Here is a 6,162-nt window from a genome sequence, read left to right as displayed (position 1 = left end):
ACCGTACAATGTTACAGCAGTTTACGTATTTAATACGTGTGCCTAGTCGTTACCAGAATCAAGTGTTCGGATTGAATGCCTCAGCTGCAAAGTAGAATGAATAGTTAATTATCATACAATGCAAAGTCGCATAATGTGCCTTTTAAATACCTGTAGTGCTGAAAGATAACCAAAGCAACTTAAAATAGGTTTGCTGCTTGATGGAATACAAATTGCGGGCAGTGACACCGTTTTTTTAGCGCAAGCGCAAACTTCATTTATAAAACTTTTTTATTAGCAAACTGATTTGCAAAGAATTTTTGAGAGATTATTTGCTTTGTGATTTTTTCATCAGATTGATATTATTTCATTAAAAAAAATGTCATTGGACTAAGAGAATATTGAACAAAAACTTCTGAGTGTAGAACTGACGCAACAACCCATCTTACCCATCTTGTTCTTTGTCATAAAACATTGATTCGGTAGTTTGATTAAAATTATTCAAGAAAACATCAGCTCATCAACTCCATCTTAAAATTATTAACAATCACTGCATAAGGTAGGGTTAAAGGGTGTTGCTTCTGAATGTAGCATAAAAATCAGTCATGATTAGAAAATATTTTTTTTTAAATTGAAAATATACAATACATGTGCGCTGCGGAGCGAATAATTACGTTATATTAACGGCGGTGTTATGGACTTTCCTTTCGACGAAGATACGAAGGTATTCAGTACCAATATATACAGCAAACATATTATATAAATCAATAATACCATGATCAAATTACGTCAATATAACCATTGTTTCAAATATTTCAATACACACAGTGCACGTCATATATTGCAGTATGGAGTGACGAAAACGAAAAAGTTCGACCAATTAATTTGATAAACTGTTATTTATACATAGTCATTTTTATTATCAGTTAAATTAGTTTTATCTTATGACTCGTGTTTCTGCTGATATTTTATTATAGCGAGCCATAAATAAACGCGTTTGTAAACTATTTTATTGGTGCCCAATCGCAGATACCTAATATAAGCAAACAACACAATCTTATATATAATTATAAATAACCAGATGAAGATATATGTATATATATATATATATATACAAATTCAACCTTTGGGACATTTTGCCTATTTGAACAACCTTTGGAAGACATTATCATTACATGCTATATATCCTATAATAATATATCCTTTGCATATTCCTTCATAAAATATGCATAAATAAATGTAGTAAAGCATAATTAATGATGTTTTTTTCCCAAAATACTAGCCATCGAGAATATACAATTTTTGACTGTCGCCTAAAGGTAAAGCGCCGGATGTTCATGAAAAAGTACAACCTTTGGGAGAAGTACCCCAAATGTTGTACTGTATATGTCGCCGAAAGGTTCAATATTATATATAATGTAATTTGACTACTTAACTCAGCCGGTAGAGTGGTCTGAATGTCTCGCGGCATTACAAAACACAATGAACAAATATTTCAAGAAAATCTCAAACAATCAAAATTCATAACTTTTGTACAAAAAAAAAACAACTTTATAAAGATGACCAAACGTCTTGAAAACGTCATGAAGCGTTTCTTATTCCACCGTATAGCCTGGTGTGTAACTTAGGACGACATCTGAAGGGCAATTGGGAGTCTGGCAGCACTTTCCGGGAGCTGGAGCGTCCAAGTGGCAGGTCGGGGGAAGGTTCCACACCACACATAGAGCAGTGCATCTGTATCGTCCCATCGAGGCGTCGATACATTCACATTTGTAGTCGCACCCGTCCTTCCACGTCTGGCTCTGCGTATACACGTTGTTCTTGTAGTAACAGCCGGTCGTCTGACCGGTCATGGTGCCTGTCCCTGTGCCCGTGGCTCCCGTGCAGTCCGGTACACTGCAACACTGTCCAACAACCGTCCTCAATACGCAGCCCGCCGCCAAATTATACGTGGGACACCTATCTCCACACCTGTAGAAGCCCGTCTGTCCGTTCTCACATGTACAGTTGTAGTCACAGCCGTCATACCAATGGTCACCAGCTCCGTATTACCTACCTTTATATAAGCAACCGCCACTGTATCCCACATATCCAGAGCCAGTGCTGGTGCCAGTTCCCGTTCCCGTCCCTGTCCCAGTGCCCGGTGCCGCAGTACCGGATCCGGTTATTACACCACCAGAAACCGTCGCTGGACAGAGGTTACAGTAGTGTGCGCAGTTGTCACGTGCCCATTGCTCGTACAATCCCGTGCACGCATCTTGAGTGTAGGCAGCGCAGTTGGATAACTTGTCCATACAGCTACCAGACCCAGTTCCTGTGATAGTACCAGTTCCTGTACCGGTACCAGTTCCCGTACCTGTACCACTGCTAGTTCCCGTACCAGTGCCAGTTCCCGTACCAATACCAGTGCCAGTCATGCTCCCTCCACACATGTTGCAGTGTTTTGGGCAATTGGTGACGGCCCATGGACGGTACTGGGCGTCCGTGCACACACTGACATCGTATTGGTCACAGTTCGGGATCGCGTCCACGCATGCGCCGCTAGGTGCCGCCGTCGCCAAGTACGGGTTGGTACCGCCACCGCAGTAGCCACAGAATTTGCCGCAGTTCTCCCTCGCCCATCCTTCATACTGCTGTCCACATACGTAATTGCCGTACGATTGGCAGTTGACCTTGTCCTGGCACGTGCCGAATGTCTGGGCCGCGTCACACTTCAGTACCTGGCAACACGCTTCGCGCGGGTCCTGGCCGATAGAACAGCCAGTTGGTACGGACGCGATTCTTGCGCATCTCTCATTACACCTGTACATTCCCTTACTGGCGTCAACACATTCACAGTCGTAGTCGCAGCCATTCTGCCACGTGGCGCCCTGGGCGTACACCTGACCCTTATACAGACATTTGCTGTTGTAACTGGTATGGCTGATCTGCCCAGATGTTATGCTGGTTGGGTGGCCATATCCGGTGAAGGCGCCAACAAATCCCGTTGTTCCTACATTTCCGCCGGCGTTCTGACACTGTGGTACCCGGCAACAATGTGGGTCCTTGGGGTCGGCGACGAATGTGCACGTGGAAGGCACGTTGGTGTACTTGGGGCACCTGTCCGTGCACTGGTAGTAGTGGTTCAGGGCGTCCTCACAGCGGCACTGGAGTCCACATCCGTCATACCAGGACTCGCCCTGTCGGTAATACAGGCCCTTGTAGTGACACAGGGCAGCTCCAGTGGGCGGTGTGGTGACGGCGAAGATGGGGGTGGGTGTGGTGACGACCATATTGTAGTCACAGTGGACTGTCTTGCAGCAGTGGTCGTGTGGATCCGTCTGTAGGCTGCACTGGGGAGGCAGGTTCACGTACGCCGGGCACCTTTCGGTACACCTGTACTATCCGGCGGTAGCGTCAAGACACTCACATCGATACTGACAGCCATCGTCCCAGGTGGCGCCTTGTCCGTACGTGTTACTCTTGTACACACATCCGCGACCACTTCCGGTAATGACGGTGCCTGTGCCGCCGCTTCCTGGGGCGGGGGTAGTGTTCATACCGGAAGTCTGGGTGCCTGGTTGGGGCATCACCGGCTGACCATATCCTGTGAATGCATTGCCATAGGTAGGCACGATGACCACGGGCTGACCATTTGAGGTGACAGTTCCGACGGGACAGACGGGCTGCTGACAGCACGGGTCATTCGGGTTAGACCGAAGCGAGCATCCCGTGGGAAGTGTGCCGAATGTCGGGCACTTAGGTGAACATTTATATTGCCCGGTAGATCCATCCGCGCACACACACGTGTAAGAGCATCCGTCATCCTGGTACAACGCTCCCTTGTATAGACAACCACTGAGCGCTCCAGTTATCATGCTTCCTGGGTTTCCGGTGGCCGTGCCTCCTGGCTGCGGGGCCGGGTTACCGCCGATGGTTCCGGTGATGGTCTGGGAGCTCGTGAACGTGCCGGTGTTACCCGTGCACTGGATCGTGGAGCAACAGTCGCCCGTGTTCTTCACCAGCGAGCATCCCAGGGGAAGATTGACGACATCCGCGCACTTTTTTTGACATCTGTAGAATCCATAGGCGGCGTTATCACAGACACACTCCAGTTCACATCCGTCGTCCCATCGCTGGCCCTGGTGGTAGGCCACGCCATTGTATATGCACACGTCGTTTGGTCCCGGAGTCGGTGTTCCAGCTGTAAATCAAGACGTTAAACGTTAATTACCAAACACGCCGTCAATACAGTCTCATGTCAAGGGGTGTAAACTTTTTTTTTTTTCTTTTTTTTTCTTTTTTTTTTTTCTTTCAAACTTTTTTTTTTATTCAACAATCTATATGCATTTTACATTTCATAGTAAATCATTACATAATACAAAACTTATAAGCATGATATACCAAAGCAGGTAATTTATGTAACAGTAATCAGTAATAATTTAAATACTACGAATGTACATATAAACCAAGAACGACTGAAAAAAGGGAGAAAAGGGAAGAGGAAGAGAGAAAAAAATATCATAGAACATGCATGTGATAAAGAAAACTATTTGTTAATATGATACATTGTATTATTCTTTTGTTTGAAAAACTTGAAATCTGAAAAGTGTAGTTACAAGAACAAATGTTTTAGTCCTACTGACAACGTTAAGATGCCAGTTCGGTAACCATGATTTATGTAGCCATCTCCTCAATCCTTTCAATATATTGTCAAATTATTATTTCTTGCAATTTATTTGCTGTGTTCATAACAATATTTGAAGCTAATTTTAGTTTAAAGTCGGGCTAGGTTGTGATCTTACTCTCAAACTAAGACGAAGATTTATGAACCTTAATAAACAATAACAACAAAATCTATGCCATTATTAATAAACAACATACATGTTGTTTGTCCAATGACATGCTCTATTGCCGTTTTCATCATTGCATTACTCTTGTAAAAAAGCAGCATTGTTTGCAATTATGACTGGGTTGCTGAATTGCTTTAACCACCAGTTGGTGTGTAAGCTTATTTAAACTCGCACTTGGGCCTTGCCCATTCGACGAGTGCTCTGGTAAGAGTGTTACTTATTTAAAATAATTCGAGAATGGTGCACAGACACAATAAAACCCTGATTTGAGCAAATCCAATTCTTTGAAGTGCCGCAAAATATATAACTGTCACACGGGACCCCGATTAACGTCCATCCTGGAAGATGATTAGTATATTAGTGTTGCGATTGGGAATAGAAACTGCTGTCCCTGGATTGACTAGTGTGACAAAAGACCACGGAACCACCCGGAAAACGTTGACAAGCTATTAACCGTGTATTTCGGTATTTTCTCCCTATATATGGCAATACCGATGAGCAATGCGATGGTTGTCGGAATAAATCCTCCGGCGGGATTATGTATGCCAAAAACGTGCCCTGGTATCCAAAAGCGTAGTTAGCAGCTAGCCTATTTCATTTTCGTGAGCTGGAAGAACATCAATAATTATAAAACGGGTATAAAAACTACAAGTTATTATGACTATATGCAAAATGCAGCATGAATGACTCATTTAAGTAATAGTTTAATACGAAAAGTTGAAATTGTTGTGTATGATGTCCACATCCTGTTATGCCAATGCCAAAACGATTGTCTGATGGAGGGTCAGACATCGACGGCCCTATACTTGGATGAAGAATTGGCGATTGGATTTTAAATATGTCTCTGGTGTAATGTTGTCTGCGATTGCATACGTTTTCTTTTCAGACTTAAACAGACGTGTCGTTGCAAACCCACTGTTTCTATACTTTAATTAACAAATAGAAACCACTCTTTGCTAATATCTACCGTTATGGTATTCCTCAAAACACCTAGTGCACGTGCGTTTTTCAAAATCATTTCAGAACTGAAAAAAGAGTGAAATCTATATACATTGATAATTTATTATGTTTTCAATTTGAAAAAAAACTGAAATGCTATGAATATATGTAAGTTTCACTCGTATCTGTTTGATTGTTAAACCAATCGAAATAATTATGTGAGGCTTTTTTCCAAGAAAATAATGACTGCAAAACAAATCAGTAACGTATTATTTCACTTGAGAAACAACCACCAGAAACCATACAGTAAAATTACACTAAGAAAAATGATTTGTTTTAATGAATATAGTGCAGTTCAACTCTCCAAAAAAGATTTAAAGGTGCACTTGACAATTATTCTTGAATATTTGAT

At 42.7% G+C, this 6,162-nt stretch overlaps 1 pseudogene; it reads right to left on the bottom strand.

Moving 5' to 3' along the window:
• Nucleotides 1–1,574: 1,574 nt before the first annotated feature.
• On the bottom strand, nt 1,575–3,272 carry LOC128241167 (kielin/chordin-like protein; annotated as a pseudogene).
• Nucleotides 3,273–6,162: the final 2,890 nt, after the last annotated feature.

Source organism: Mya arenaria, chromosome 7 (genome assembly GCF_026914265.1).
Source record: "Mya arenaria isolate MELC-2E11 chromosome 7, ASM2691426v1".
In the NCBI taxonomy this organism is placed as follows: domain Eukaryota; kingdom Metazoa; phylum Mollusca; class Bivalvia; order Myida; family Myidae; genus Mya; species Mya arenaria.
Note: the sequence above shows the minus strand (reverse complement) of the source record. Positions and strands in the feature narration are given on the sequence as shown.